The sequence below is a fragment of the Chionomys nivalis genome, chromosome 3, assembly GCF_950005125.1.
Source record: "Chionomys nivalis chromosome 3, mChiNiv1.1, whole genome shotgun sequence".
Classification (NCBI taxonomy): domain Eukaryota; kingdom Metazoa; phylum Chordata; class Mammalia; order Rodentia; family Cricetidae; genus Chionomys; species Chionomys nivalis.
The window spans coordinates 108840494-108856279 of record NC_080088.1 but is presented as its reverse complement, the minus strand read 5'-3'; the positions used below and the strand labels follow the sequence as shown (position 1 = coordinate 108856279).

At 51.2% G+C, this 15786-nt stretch overlaps 1 protein-coding gene across 2 annotated transcripts in view; it reads right to left on the bottom strand.

The window, feature by feature from the left end:
* Scarb1 (scavenger receptor class B member 1) overlaps positions 1-15786 on the bottom strand; it is a 67735-nt gene that overhangs the window by 30356 nt on the left and 21593 nt on the right. The window lies entirely within an intron of this gene.

The following is a 15786-nucleotide window of genomic DNA, read 5'->3' as shown; positions in this document are numbered from 1 at the left end:
CAAAACAAACACTGGCTAAGACAGTGCTCTTCAGGGGAGGCGCTCTTAGGACTGGAGCCCTGCACGGGTGGCTGTGACTCGGTGGCATTTCCACTTCCAGTCAGTCACTCATCCATTAAGCCATTCATTTATTCATTCATTCATTCATTCATTTACAGTCATTCACGGATCATTTCACTTTTCATTGTTTATTCCCTCATTCCTTTACTAATCCATTTGATCCTTTATCCGCTCACTCCTTCCTTCATTTACTCATTCCCTCATCAAGCATGCTATGAGCAACAACCCTTGACAGGTTAGGTTCCAGGAGTGGCAGACAGCAGTGGGAAGGAGACAGACTTGTCTGTCTCTAGCCTTGTGGGGCTCTTACTGAATTAGGGAAACACAGGCTCTGTGCATTGGGGGGGAAAGGGGGGGGGGGAGGAAGCCAGTGTCACGTGACATGTTGAGAGTGCAAGGAAAGGGAAGAGGATTCTGGGAAGAGGATTACTGGCAGTCACCAGCTTTGTGGGATAGAAAAAGCACCAAGCAGGGGTGAGGCGTGGCTCAGAGCTTGTCTAGCACACAGGCAGCGTGGCTTCAGTCACCAGCTGTGTAAAACAAACTTAGTGGTTAGGGTTGTCCTCCCAGTACTTTGGGGTGCTGAAACAGGAAGATGGTAACTTTGAGGTCAGCCTGGAATCCATGATGAATGAGACTCTTGTCTCAAAACAAAACCACCTATTTTCCCAAAGGCTCTGACCCTCTACTTTCTATAGAGCTAAGAGTCCCCACCCCCAGCTCATCAGAGACAGCAATGTCTAAAAGCCAGTCTCGGGCAGTTTCCATCACCTTCAACTGTCTCCTAGGCCTTCCAGGACAAGGACAACTATTCCACTGTCCTCAAACAGCCAGAAACAACAGGTGGCAGGCCAGAGCTGGCAGGCTGACACTGGACCACACTCTCCTAGGCCTAGCTTACCTCTCAGGGCCAGAGTTTTTTCTTGAATACTACAAGGCCCCGTCATGGAAGCCATGGTTGGGTCTAGCCTATCCTCTGTGGGACTCAAAAAAAGTCAACCGTCTGCTGAGAATGATTCCCACCTAGGAGAGGCCACGTCACATCTTCCTACAGCTGTAGTCTCCTGTGGCTGCATTCAACCACAGCCTGAACATCTGGCACAAACAGAGAGGCATTTCAGGACCCTGGCGGCGGCAGCCAGAGTGTCCCTGGGTGCCCCACGCCAGGCCTTGCCCTCTGTACTATACTTTACACTCTTGGCCAGCACCATAGCCCTTTGAGGCAGCGACAGTCATAGTTGCTTTACCCTGGTGACACAGAAGGTCTTGCCATGGACCAAGCGCAGTGTCCACCTCATGGGCCACTGGAAGGTTTAAAGGAGAAGTGAAAAGGAACAACGGCTGGATCAGACGGGCCCCCCTGGCATCACAGTGTCACCTAGTGAAAAGTGACCCTCCCCACTCTGCCCCACACTCAAGGAGGTGGATTCTAGCCCACTGTGACTACAGAATCACTTTTTTCTTTCAAAGAGACCAGAGACACCAGGATATGAGATTAGATGACGGTCGGTCGTGAAACTCAAGGCCAAACACAGCTGATTCTGTCACCCCATCGTCCCCCTTCCCAAGGTCAAAGATAACAGCCCTAGAACAGGGAGTGGGAGGAAGCCAAGGTGAGTCCTTTGAGGACGGTGCTGCCTGCAAGGATCCCTTAGGCCAGTCCAGCAGGCAGAAAGGCACTGGGAGAGCACAGTTGGGCTGGGTACTAAACACTTCTTTGAGGGATGGCGAGACGGGTCAGTGAGTGGTCAATGCTTTTTGGGTGAGCATGACCAGAAGAGTTCAATCCCTAGAACACACATAAAAAAGCTAGGCACCGTGGCACAGGCTTCTGATCTTGTCACTGAGGAGGCAGAGACAAGGAAATCCCTGGGTCTCACTGGCTTGCCAGTCTAATCGCCAAGTAACAGGCAAATGAGAGACTCTGTTTCCAAACATAAAACACAGACAGAAAGACACACGCACACATACACACACACACAGAATGAGAGAGAGAGAGAGAGAGAGAGAGAGAGAGAGAGAGAGAGAGAATTTCTCCCAGAGGTAAATAAGAAGCCTGAGGTCAGGCATGGTGATGCACACCTTTAATCCCAGCACTCTGGAAGGAGAAGTAGGTAGATCTCTCTGAGTTCCAGGCCAGCCAGGGCTACATAATGAAACCCTATCTCAAAAAGAAACCACACAGGGGGCTGGAGGGGTGGCTCAATGGTTAAAAACACTGATTGGTCTTCCAGAGGACCTGGGTTCAATCCCAGCACCCACATGGCAGTTCACAACACATGGCAAAACACTAATGCATTTAAAATAAAAATAAATATTTTTTTTAAAAAGCTCCTTTCAAAAAAAAAAGCAAAAAAATGATGATAAACCCAGGACCAGGTGTGGGATTTCTCCCCTTAAGTTCTTTCTGTTTGTTTGTTTTTGTTTTTCAAGACAGGGTTTCCCTGTGTAGCTCAGTTGACCAGGCTGGCCTCAAACTCATAGAGATCCACCTGCCTCTACCTCCTCCCAAATGCTGGGATTAAAGGTGTGTGCCACCACCGCCCAGCATCCCCTCAAGTTTTTGGTCAAGGAGATCACAAACAATACAGGCTGTTGCCCACCAGAACCTGATGGTAAGACTACTGCTGATGATACCACACGCATCGGTCACAGAATTTAGAGAAATCACATTGGTGCTGACCTGGAAGCGTCTTCCCTGTGTTCAGCTTTCACAATGCAGGAAGGCGCTATGCAGGCAGCTGGGGCTGAAAAATCCAACAGTCTCACCCAGTTGTGACCCCTGCAAGCTACCATAATAACCAGCCTGGTAAGATATGTACGCCTTTACTCCCAGCACTCAGGAGGCAGAGGCAGGAGGAGTTTGAGGCCAACCAGAGCTACGCAGTGAGACCCTGTCTCGAAGGACAAAAGAAAAGCATAAAAAATCTAAGTTAGAGGGGCTGCAGAAGAACCTGGGAGGAGTAGCAAGTCTATACCATTGAAATACATTGTGTGAATGCTGTAATCTCAAAGAATAAATAAACGATACTGCATTTAAAATGTAGGCAAGGGCTTGCCCAGCATGTGCAATGCCCTAGGTTCAATCCCTGTCACCGTGACAAAGCAGACAAAATGGGAAAAGCTAAAAGAAAAAAGATCTAGCTGTGTGTTGGGGTGCACGATCGTCACCTCAGCGTTCAGGCAGCTGGGGCAGAAGGTTGGCAGCCTTGCCAAGGCCAGCATGACCGTACAGCAATCGTTCATCTCACAATAGCAAGAGAACAAAACAAAGACCAAACAGATTGTGCCAGAAAAAGGTCCTGGGGGGAGTTCCAGCAAAGGCTGGCCAGCTAGGAGAGCGTGCGGGCTCCGTGTCCACCCATGACAGGGGTGTTTGTAAAGCGAGGCTCTAGGAAACATCTGGAGATCCGCTGGGAGATTACCAACCTGCCTCTGGCCACACGGACAAGCCCCACGGGTGCTCACGACTGCGTGTGTGACCTGGTGGATTAAGTCAGTTCCATTCCCGGCACAGTGGATGCAATGTAGTACTACAGGGGAAGAAGAGAAGGCAGAAGCAAGGCACACAGGTTGTGTGAGCCCTGCTGTGTGAAGGCTCCAGGACAGACAAGGCTGGCAGGTCTCCATAAAGGTTTATTCATTTATGTTTTGAATCACGGCAGTTACTTATTTGAGCATATGGGTATGTATGTGGGTTTGCACATGCCTGGGCACACATGTGGAAGTCAGAGGACAACCTGTAGAAACTGGTTTTCTCTTCCCACCATGTGGGTCCCAGAGGTTGAACTCAGGCTTGGCAGCAAGCTCACTGGCCCATCTCGCTGGCCCCTAAATTGTATATCCAAACTGAAATTCACCCATAATATTAAAAAGATAAGATGTAAAGTCAATTAGGATGTAATTTCCCAGCAACTGTGCAAAAATAGGAAGCCCAAGCAAAATAAGTGAGGGCATAGATGAGGTACACAGCCCGGAGCCAGCAGGTAGCCGTGTGCACGCCTGAAATAGGCCGTATCTGTGAGATGCCCAGAGGCTTGTGGAGCCCCTGCTCAACACGGAACCCGGAACACCAGCTTCCAAACGCTGCTCGTTCCCCGGGACAACCTCCCCAGCCAGACTGACCTCCAGTCCGGCGGCAGTATTTCTGACTCTACACTCTGCCCCCTGCTTCTCTAGGGTAGATTCCTGGATTCTTTGCATGTGATGAGATCTCTTGTAGCCCAGGCTGGCCCCGAACTCTCTACGTAGTCGAGGGTGACCTCGAACTCCTGATCTTCTCCTGTTTCCACCTCTGCAGTGCCGGAATTAACCATGTCATTACATCAGGCTTCTAGTGGTTTAGATTTTTATTTATTTGTTTGTTTTTAACTTGTGGGGGCCAGCTGTGGAGAGATGGCTCACTGGTTAAAGGCACCTGCTGCTCTTTTAGGAGACTGAATCTGGTTTCTAGAACTCACAGAACTGTAACTCCAGCTTCCACGAGATCCAACACCCTCTTCTGGCACCGGCATGCATGATCCCCCCCACTCCTCTTCTGAACCATTTCTCTGGCACCTTCCCCGACACACACACCATGTTTTAAATGCCAGTCGCCCACATCCCAGGGATGTCACAACCCGTATCAGTAAGATCACAACCCAGAGTTTAAAAACTCTGCCCTAGAGGAATCTCAAGGTGCAAGAGCCCAGCAGAGCTGGAGCGTGCCCGCAGGCCCTCATCTGGAACAGACTAACTCCATTCCCCTCCCAGAGGGCTCTCAGGAAAGCTGGCAGGGCAGGCTCCCCAAAGATCCCGCTTGGCTCTTTTGGTCACAGGAGACTAGCCAGAGCCTCAAATGCCTGGGGTGAGAGCAGCTGGTTGGGGTTGCGGGAGACCAAAGTATGAAATGCCTTGAGCCCAGTGATTTATACGGGAAGCATAATGACAGTGACGGTGTGGCCTTTCCCTTATCTGAAAATTGAGGTCTAATATCTTTCAAAAAAAATGTTTTTTAACTTTGGAATTCTTTGGCTGACAAGATGACTCAGCGGGTACAGGCACTCACCCCCAAGCGTGAGGGCCAGAGTTGGGCCCCCGGGACCCACATGATGGAAGGACAGCACCTACTCCAGCAAACTGCCCTCTGGCTTCTACATATGCTCTGGCATTTGCGTGTCCACCTCCCCACCAAAATGATCTTTAAAAATTTCATGAATTGACCATGTTAACATTGACTGTGAGCCCCTTCCTCCATCTGTCCCCCGTGGCATCTCTAGCGACACATCCTGCCATCGACCCCATCACTCCAGCAGCCTGGCATCCTTGTTCTGCCTTGGAAGCTTGCACACTCTCACCCAGACCCTTGCATGGCTGTTCCTTCTGTCTTCAATGTGCTTGCTAACAAAGCCTCATCATAGGGCGAGGCCCCCTGGGATGCCGGGTCTGTTCTCAGGAAGGCCCACACGGCTCATCCTGAGCCCTGAGCTCCCGCACCCACTCTTGTTTTTTCCGCGGCACTCCTTGTTTTCCCAGTCACGTTAATGAACTCATCCTGTGTATTGTGCTTATGTCTCCCTGCCAGGCCATAAATCCCACCAACGATGCTCACGCTGCACTGGTGAACTCTAGCCAGCGCCAAGCACCTGGCAAGACCTCAGAAGACTTGGAGGAAGGCGCTGAAGCCAATCCTGGAACACCATAATCCACCAGTGTGGGAAACGAAGCCCCAGAGGGCCCGGCATCCTGTGGGCACTTTTGACATAGAATGGGCTTGAGAACAGAGTTCCGATGGCTCAGCCTTAAGTATAAGGGCCTGAGGTTGCCCTGAACCAAGCCAGGTGTGGTGGTACACACTTGTAGTCCCAGCACTGGAAAAGTGAAGACAGCAGGATGCCTGGGGTGAAACCCAGGTCCTAGTGAGAGACCTTGCATCAGAGAGGTTTGGTTTCTAACAAGAAGCCACGTGAGATGTGATGGGACCCTTGGGAGGTGTGGCCTCACTGGGAAACAACTGTGGGGTGCAGGTTCTCTTTGGCTTCTGGTTTCCCTGCTGCAATCTCTCTGCTCACAGATGTTTCCAGCAGCACGTGGCAAGACAAAGTGGCCCCATTAGAGGTAGGTGATGCCAACATCAAGACTGGATCCTTTATTACAGCAAAGTCAGCAGAATAATACGCAGGGACATCCTCCTCTGTCAGTAGCCATCAACTGCCTCAACCCTGCTCTGCAAGTCTTGGGGACCTCCAAAATGCACTCCAAGTGCCTGAGAGATAGGAACATTGGAGCAATCTTTTTGCCTTGGACAACGAGGGACTGGGTGTTCCAATCATTTGCTTGTACCCCCAAATACATACTAGGCAGTGACCTGGGTGCTGGAGTACAGCAGAGAGTAAGCCAGCTTGCCTTCCAGAGTAGAACTGGATGGGGTGACTGGGCACCAGATAAACAAATGCTTTGAGGTCAGGCCTTTAATCTCAGTACTCGGAAGGCAGAGGTAGGCAGATCTGTGTGAGATCGAGGCCAGCCTGGACTACAGAGCGAGTTCCAGGACAGGCAGAGTCATTGCACAGAGAAACCCTGCCTCAATAAATAAATGAGCAAACAAATAAACAAACAAAAACAAATGCTTTGAGTCGGAGGTGAGCTCTGGGCCACCCAAATCAAAGAGAACACAATGGCCATGGAGGGGAGAGGGCGCTCTGACTGTAGCCAGGGTAATTCTCAACTAAAGGTCACCCTGTCGGATGTTAGAGCCAAACATACCTAGATGTCAGAGACTCCATGCCAAAGAAAACGAAACAGATGGAGATGATCAGAGTCCCCACCTGAGGTGCTGGGGACCCGAGGGACCCTCTGTGTGGGTAATAAGACATTTCGGCACATTTCACCTCATTGACTCTCGGACCATATATCACAGGCACAAGGCACCAGGCCCTGGAGCCCCTGTCCCATGAAGATCATGGAGATGGAACCTCACGCAGGGTCTGCAGGCCACTGTTCTTAGCCTCTCCAGGGCCTTCCCAGTGGCTCAGCTCAAGTGCTGTGGTTTCATGAAGCAATCATTAATCTGACCCAGGAAATTGCAAAACCCGACCCCTCCCCTAGGAAACACATTTCAGGCTCAAAAACACAGCTCTGACTGAGTGGTGGCGGTGGTGGTGGCAGTGGCGGTGGCGGTGGTGCACACCTTTCATCCCAGCGCTTGGGAGGCAGAGCAAGGCAGATCTCTGAGTCTGAGGCCAGCCTGGACTACAGAGTGAGTTCCAGGACAGCCAGGGCTACACAGACAAACCCTGTCTCCAAAGCAAACAAACAAACAAAAACAAAAAATAAACATAGTTCTGGTCATTGCTGATGGGCTCACCAGGCCTGGTTCATGGTTGAGGCAGATCCTGCCCATTCTGAGCCAGCCAGTCAGTCCAGTGCACAAGCCCTGTGCACACAAGGAGGATGGGCCCCAGTGGACAATCCAGCCTACAGTTTGGAGATACCATATGTCAGGGAAGATGCTAGAGAGACGGCTCAATGGTTAGGTTCACTGGCCGCTCCTGCAGAGGTCCTGCAGGTCCTGCAGAGGTCCTGGGTCCAGTTCCCAGCACCTATGGCAATGCATGAGCATCCTTAACTCCACCTTTCAGGAACCTGCCACTCTCCTCCGGCATCCACGCGCACTCAGGCACACATGTGGTACACAAACATACACTCAGGCACACGTGTAGTGCCCAGATGTGTACGCAGGCAAGACACTCATACACCTTTGAAAAACTCCTTAGAAGAAGTTTTACAAGGAACCTACATGCCTGTCCCCAAAACAACTGGAGGGACGGGGGTTGTGGGACGGACAGAAACTGAGAGGCTGAGTCAGGCCTGACTCTTGGTCCTTCCCATCTCAGCTGCTGTTCCTCCCAAGTAGGCCTCAAATCCACCCACCTGTCCACCTGCTTCCAGCCCCATCCCAACCTGCCCCCAGTGCTGCCTGTTCTCCCCCTGAAACCATTTCATATGGAAGTCAGAGCAGCAAACTCCCCTTCCCACCCTTCTGGGGGCTCCCTGTGGCTCAAATCGAGCACTAAATCCCTGGCAGTGACCAGAGAGGTCTTGTCTCCCTCCCCTGTGTCAGCCCAACCTCGCTTCTCTGTACCACCTACCTCACTCACTCTCCATATACCCCTAGGGTGATCCCGAGCCCCGTGGGCCTGTTGCACTAACCCTCCCATGCCTGCCATGCATGTCATCGTCTCTCATCTTCCCCATTTCCTTCCACAGCCTCTGCTGAGCCCCCGGTACACAAGAGGCTGTGTACTAGGCCTGAACCGTAGTGGTAAAGAAAACAGACAGGACCAATCTTTGCAAAAACAGCCCCTCTCCATCACACCCCTCCCACGCCAAAAATTTCTGTGACTTCAGGGACAAGCTCCCTCCCCCCAACATGCATCCAGAAATTCAGTCATGATGGAGAGAGCTACAGCAGTCACGCTGGATCCCGAGGCAGCTTTAAGACAGAAAGCCATACACAAAGGATGACAGAGCATAAAGATGGGCGAGCTATGACTTCATAAAGCTATCCCACCAACTCTGGAAATGTCCTCTAAATTCACAGTGAGCTCTACGCCATATACCAGCATGGCAAAAATGAGAAAGACTGATAGTCACAAATGTTGGCAAGGATATGGGGCAACCAGAACGTGCACACGTTGCTGGTGGGAGTGTGTGTTGGTGCCATGGCTTTGCCTAACTGAAGCTGAATACCTGTCACCGTGACGTGGTAGTCCACTCCTATCCTGGGGAAACGTCAGCACCCACCCACAGGCTACCCATAAATGGTTTCAAGAGTTTCACCACAGTAGCTCAATACACAAGTGTGATATCCATGTCCACACAGTCACACACTAGAACATTCCCTAGACATCAAAGGGTGTGGCTGCTGAGTCCCTCAGGGTTATGGGAAAACTGGTTTCTGCTCTGGTGACACACAAGGACAGGCAGACACATCTTTAAGGAAGGTAGCCTCAAGATACATGTCTCCTGACCTCTCTCTGACTCCAGCTTGACAGGACAGGGGACCTGTCCAGGTATAAAGATCAGGGCCCCAGGGAGGAAAGATGTGCTGGCTCCATCAGAGGGTCCCTAGTGGGTACCTCACTGCTCCTCCACGGCAGCTTCAGGACTTGGGAGGTCATACCAAAAGCATCCTCACTGCCAGTGGGTTTCTCTGGGGCCAGGAGTAGTGAGAAACCTCAGGAAGCTCCCAAGTTGGGCAGGACTGGACACAGACATATTGGTACCTGTGTGTGTATCCATCACCGAGCACACTCCCTGTGCTCCCAAAGGTAGCCTGCAATAAGGGCCACCCAGAAAAAGCTCCACAGGGGTGAACCCCCACAGTACTGAACACAGAGCAGATTTGTATACCAAATGTGTCTGGACTGTGGGCGGCTGTCAGTGGGTGAGATCTCGTGGGAAGCCTCTGAGGCTGGCTTTTGTTCTGGGGCCTATTACTGTTTAACAAGCTTCTGTTAAGCAGTGATTTTCCTAGACTCGATAGCAGCTCCAATTTTCAAGTTGCAAGGGCCAGGCATTGAGATCAGAGCATTTGTGTGGTATGTGCACACACAGACACACACCACATCCCAACAGGGGCACAGCCCAAAGACACCCTAACTCCACAGCTCACATGGTGGCTGCACCCATTGCCGCTCCCACTTAGCCCCAACAAAGAACAGCACAGGCTGAGAAGAGTCATTCATTCACTCCATTACTCATTTGGCTGTCCATTCATTTGTTCATCCACCCCTCCAATCGTTTTCATTCGCTCCACCATGCCCAAGCCCCTCCAAGGTCCCAAACTGGTACAGAGCACTATGAGGCAAAGTTAACCAAACTGGATTCTGCCCTCAGGGAAATGGTTGTGAGTGGACAAGAGGATTCTGCTAATCCGCATGACTCAGGGACAGGAGAGGAAGCACTCGAAGCGTCAGGTGCATCTGTGGACATGCGGTGGCGGCGGCACCAGCACCCTTAGAGGGAGCATCACACAGTGCCGCATCATCAGGAAACAGCAATTAAAGCAGACTGTCACCCAGTCCTGGAGCCTGTCACCCACTCCCCACCTCTCTGCAATCCTGGGTGTCACTCAGAAAGATGAAAACAACTTAGTGATGCTTCCAGAGGCTTCTACCGCAGCCCTAAACTGGAGCCTGCTGAACAAGGGCCAGTTTGCTCAGGACCCGGCCTAGCAACAAGAAGCAACCAGCTATGACTCTCGCCAGCCTCAGGCTGAGCTGCCCTAAGTCATGGCAGAGCAGGGCCAGGGTCCCACCTTGAAAGCACAGAGACAAGTCAATGCAGAACCCAGCTCGGTTTAGATCAAGATGATCCACATGGCAGGAAACGAGTAGAGGGCTGGGTGTGGCAACTCACATCTGTAATCCCTGAACTCAGGAGGCTAAAGCAAAAGGATTGCTGTGACCACCATGACAGCATTGACAGCCAGAGCCATAGCCTGTCAAGAAGAGGAGGAGGAGGAGGAGGAGGAGGAGGAGGAGGAGGAGGAGGAGGAAAGGAAAAAAGGAAGAAAGGAAGGAAGAAGAAAGAAAGAAAGAAAGAAAGAAAGAAAGAAAGAAAGAAAGAAAGAAAAAAAAAAGAAAAAAAGAAACAAAGAAAGAAAATTGAGAAGCCTGGTTGCCTTCCAAGTGCCCCAAGGGATTCTAGGAGCTCCTGTTTCTTGTTCTTGGGCCAAAGTGTCAGGCTAATGACAATGGCTATCATTTAACAAGGACCAAGTCAGGTGGTGAACAGGTATCTTTTCTTGTAGTTTTTCTGACAGGTTATACAACCCAGGCTAGCCTGGACCTCAGTGTGCAACTAGGCTGGCCTCACACCCATGATCCTCCTGTCTCTGTTTCCTGACAGCCATGTGCCAGATACACACTTGACACACAGCAGACTGTGTTGTTTACCCACCCAAGGTTCTCTGTCCCCTACCCCCACTAGAAATACATATTGCTCACCTGTGGGGTAGAAAGCCCTACATCTCAGGGAAGGTGGCCCTGACTCTAAACTGTGTAAGGCGTCTCTGGGAAACTTCTAGAGAATTCGTTCAGTAGCAGTTATGAACTTTAATATTAAGAAATGTGAGAGGAAGCCGGGCGGTGGTGGCGCACGCCTTTAATCCCAGCACTCGGGAGGCAGAGGCAGGCGGATCTCTGTGAGTTCGAGGCCAGCCTGGTCTACAAGAGCTAGTTCCAGGACAGGAACCAAAAGCTACGGAGAAACCCTTTCTCGAAAAATTCAAAAAAAAAAAAAAAAAAGAAAGAAAGAAATGTGAGAGGTCTCCATTGAGCCAGTGCCACACGAGGCCATGGGGCTGGGTTGGGCCAGGGCTTCCATCCTCAGCTCCCGACCACAGCTGGTCCCCAGACTGCTACGGCCCCTTCCAGTGACAATGCATGCAGTGGTTTGGAGCACAAGGCTATCCCAAGGAAGAAACCCACACACAAACATCCCTATGAGGACAATACCACAAGGGCCTCCAGTTCTGCACTGGCTGAGGTTCAAGAATGCAGTCAGAAGTGGGCCAAACCTCAGAGGAAGGGGCAGTGGTTGCAGCACCAGATATGGCTCAGGGCCACACTTCTAGGGAATTGAGATTTTCTAAGACATTCATCAGGCTGGAGCACAGCCACCATGGACACTGGTTCCTCCATCAACAAGCCACAGTAAGGAGACTTGTGTCCTGCGTCCCTTCAGGGGGAAACCGGCCACAACTGGCTTATTCACTTGCATTGAGGTGAAGCCTCCAGAGTTGACCACTTTTAAGCATCCACTCCCATGGCATTGGGCAACTGTCCCCACCAATGGCCACAAACTACCTCCCGTCTGCCCTTCTAAGACCGTCCCCATTCAACACTCTACCCAACCCCTTTCCCCTCCCCCCAGGACCCCACCTCACCACCTGGGTACTCTAAGGGCTCCTGTGAACAAAATCACACTGCATCTTGTTGTAGAATATTAGTTTAAGATGTGTTACATTAGTTTATACTGCGGAACATTTGCTTAATGATGCAGAGATGTGCTGCATTCTTTTATGTTGCATTTGTTTAACTCTGTGAAGTTGTGTTACTTTGACTGTCTAACACACTTGATTGGTCTAATAAAGAGCTGGACGGCCAATAGCAAGGCAGGAGAAAGGATAGGTAAACCTGGTAGGCAGAATAAACAGGAGGAGCAAGAAAATGAGGGGAGGATGCTAGGAGCCAGCCACCAAGCCGCCCAGCCAGTCACCAAGAAAGAAGTAAAGAAAGGTATACAGAAACAGAGAAAGATAAAAGCCCAGAGGCAAAAGATAGGATAACTTAAGAAAAACTGGTTAGAAACAAGTCAAGCTAAGGCTTTTAAAAGTAACCATAAGCCTCCATGTGTGATTTATTTGGGAGTTGGGCGGTGGGCCCCTCAAAAGAGCAAAGAGTACAAAGCAACCAACTACAGGAGGATGGCTGCACTGAACTGTGATTCTCCGTTTAGCTTTTCGAGACAATGGCTTCACATGGAAGCTGCAGCTGCTTCTCCAAACACCTGTGACGTACTAGGTTTACAGAGGCTGTCCTTGTGGGTGTGCGTGACCTTTGACTCTCAGCAACCTGCAGCCCGACAGGTGTCCTGAACAACTGTCCTGAACATCACAGGTGCTACCACCACCCACGAGCAACTTTGGACAAACACTCATTTTGGTCCCCGGTCAGGTGGAAAGGCTACTGGTCTGACCCTCAGAGGCCTGGCTACTCCTCCTCAGCACCACAGGCCCCTCCCCCACCAGTCTCCTGGTTATCTAGGCTCACCACGGCCCTTTGGACAACCATATCCCCTCTTGTGCAGGTGTTGTGTGCTGCAGATAGTCCCTTAAGACCTTGTCTGTCTGTCCTGCAGTTCCAGGAACTGGGAAGGGCCCAGCATGCAAAAAAAGCAGTCAGCTCAATGAAAAGAGGGAATACCTGTTTCCCCAGAAGAGCCTCGGAGTCCTCCTCCCGTCTACCCTGCTTCTCTGTGCCTGTCTCCTCTGCGAGAGGAGATACTTTTTGAGCATCCCATCTGCCAGGGAACAGACACCTTCCATCCCCACAGTGGGCCTGGGAAGCGGGCAATGCTACTGCGAGGCCAGGCTGTGGGATTCTCCACACTGGCTCTCGGCTAGCCTCTACCTTGAAACAGAGCCCATCCTGTCTCTTCCCTCCCCGTGAGGGCCTGGTGGTCCTGACAGCTGACAGTCTGGCCTACTTATCTGCTCCTGGACCACAAAGCACCCAAGCCCAGACTGGGAAGGTCAGCTGTGGAGAGACCTCAAAGGCCAGGCTGCTCAACCCAAGGGCAGCCTCTTGCGCACAGCCACGGCCATTTCCCTGGCTGGCCTCCTCATCCCACCGTTCTTTGCCTAGCCTGACTTGTCCTCTGCCGTTGGAGGTTCCCAGGGGACACCTTTGCCACACTGCTCCCCCCACAGACAACACCCTAGGTGAGCTACGACTCCCTGAGTCCTGATAGCTGGATGCAGGATTTAACAGCAACCACTTGCAGATGGGGAAACTGAGTCCCTGGAAGATGAGGCCCTGCCTGAGTCAGTAGCTAGACCTGGACCAGTCATCTTCATTCCCACTCTGCATACTCACACACAGAGGGGAGAGTTAAAGGGACAAACGAGATTTTCTAGGCCCTTTCCACTTTTAAAAGATTACATTAATTTACTTATTATTTATTTATCTAGCAGGTGCAGGGCACAGATGTACCACAGTGCATGGGTGGAGGTCAGAGGACAACCTGGAGGAATCTGCTCTGTCCTTCCATCATGTAAGTTCTGGGGATGAGATTCAGGTTATCAGACTTGGCAGCAAGTGCTCGTCCCTGCTAAGCCATCCCACTGGCCCTCTCATCCCTCATTACCACCTCACCTGACCAGGTAGGAGGCTCAGGGCAGATGAAGACACTGAGATAGGAGGTTACCAGGAAGTTTCAGCAGCCTCAGATCTCAGCACCCACAATGGCCCAATTTTTTTTTCAAATCCACGAGGACCCCAAGCACACTTGGATTAACAAGAAGGTCAAATGTTAATGCCATCACTGCCAACCTAACCACCTTGCTCGCTGCCCATGTTAGCTAGAAACTGGATACAATTCTGGCAACACCAACATACTTCCCCAGTTATCACCCACTTATCCCGCATAGCCACGGTCCCATCGGCCAGCAGGAAACGGAGGCACAAGGAAGTCCAGCCTCGCACCTTCAGCCCCACACTAGAGATCACCATCCAGGGGGAAGGAGGACCCCATTGAGGAGCACTCATACTTGGGGGTGCAGCTCTGCCCAGCGGCTGCCCCCTTGATTCACGCACGTGCCTGAACATGTGAACTCCAGCTCTACTCAACAAAAGTCAAAACACAAAACGTACGCACATCTTGAAGAGGGTCAGGGTGCAACCTCCAGGCAAAGGTGAAGTGTCCAGATGCCAGATAAAACCTGACCTTCCCCACAGCTGTGTGGCCTCAGGCAGGTACTGTCAAGTCACAAAACCTATGTACCGCCACTTGCAGAAAATGCCTTGAGTGAACCTTCGATGAGTGTGGTTCTGGTTCTGGCGAACATGCCTGGACCACACACAGCATGGTGCCTGGAGAAGTAAGGGCTCAATGAAAGCTGGTGTGTGTGTGCGTGTGTGTTTGTGAGTGCTGGGGATGGAACGCAGAGCCTTGTGCACACTGGCAAGTCCTCCCCACTGAACTACATCCCTGGACCATGGTGTTTTGCTTGTTTGTTTGAGAAAGGGTCTAACTGTTAAGCTCTAATGGTGACTAAGCCTAGTAAGTGCCTTCAGGGACCAAATTCTGTGTTGATCAAGTTTTAATCTCTTACGTGTGTAACCCACAACTTTGAGCTAAGCACACCCAAAGATGAATCTTATCTTTTAAAATTATGACCTTGTGATGGCTGGCTTTATGTCCTCTGATGACGCACCTAGAAGCACCTGGGCAGAGGGCCTCGGTGAAGGACTGTCTAAATTGGGTTGGCCTGTAGGCGTCTTGTAGGGATTGCCTTGATTGGGTTAACAGACGTGGGAAGACCCAGCCCACTGTGGGTGGCCCCATTCCCTAGGCAGGGGTCCCGAACTGTGTAGGAGTGGAGAAGTCGAACCTCGTGAGCAAGTGCATACACATTTGTTTCTTTCTGCTCTGGACTGCGGCTGATGTGACGGGGAATTTCATTCCCAACACCTTGTGTTCAGTTTACAGCTCAGATTGGACTTGAATTCGTGATCCCCCTTCCTCAACCTCTCATGTGCTCTCAATTTTGGTCAAGGCTGACTGTTGCCGTTACACCATCCCTCCTGTGTGGTGAATCCCACCCTCCCACCAAATATGTTCATCAGAGTACATAGACATGGCTTTGTCGAGACAAAGAGTCTGCGGATGTTATGACTGAGGGTTATGAGAACAGTCTGAACGGGGGTGAGCCTTGAATCCAACAACAAATGTTCTTATCAGAAGGTGGAGGGGGGAGAGAGTGACCCATGGGGCTACAAGCCGAGGGACACAGGAGCCAGCCACCAGGAGCTGAATTGGGGAGGTATGACCAGACTCTTGGGGCCTCAGAGGAAATTCAGCCCTAGTGGCACCTTAACTCACACGTGGCTTCCAGGCACCCAGCCAGGGGGAGTCAGTGGTGTCTCTAGAAACTAATACGTCCCCTGAGAAAGCTCC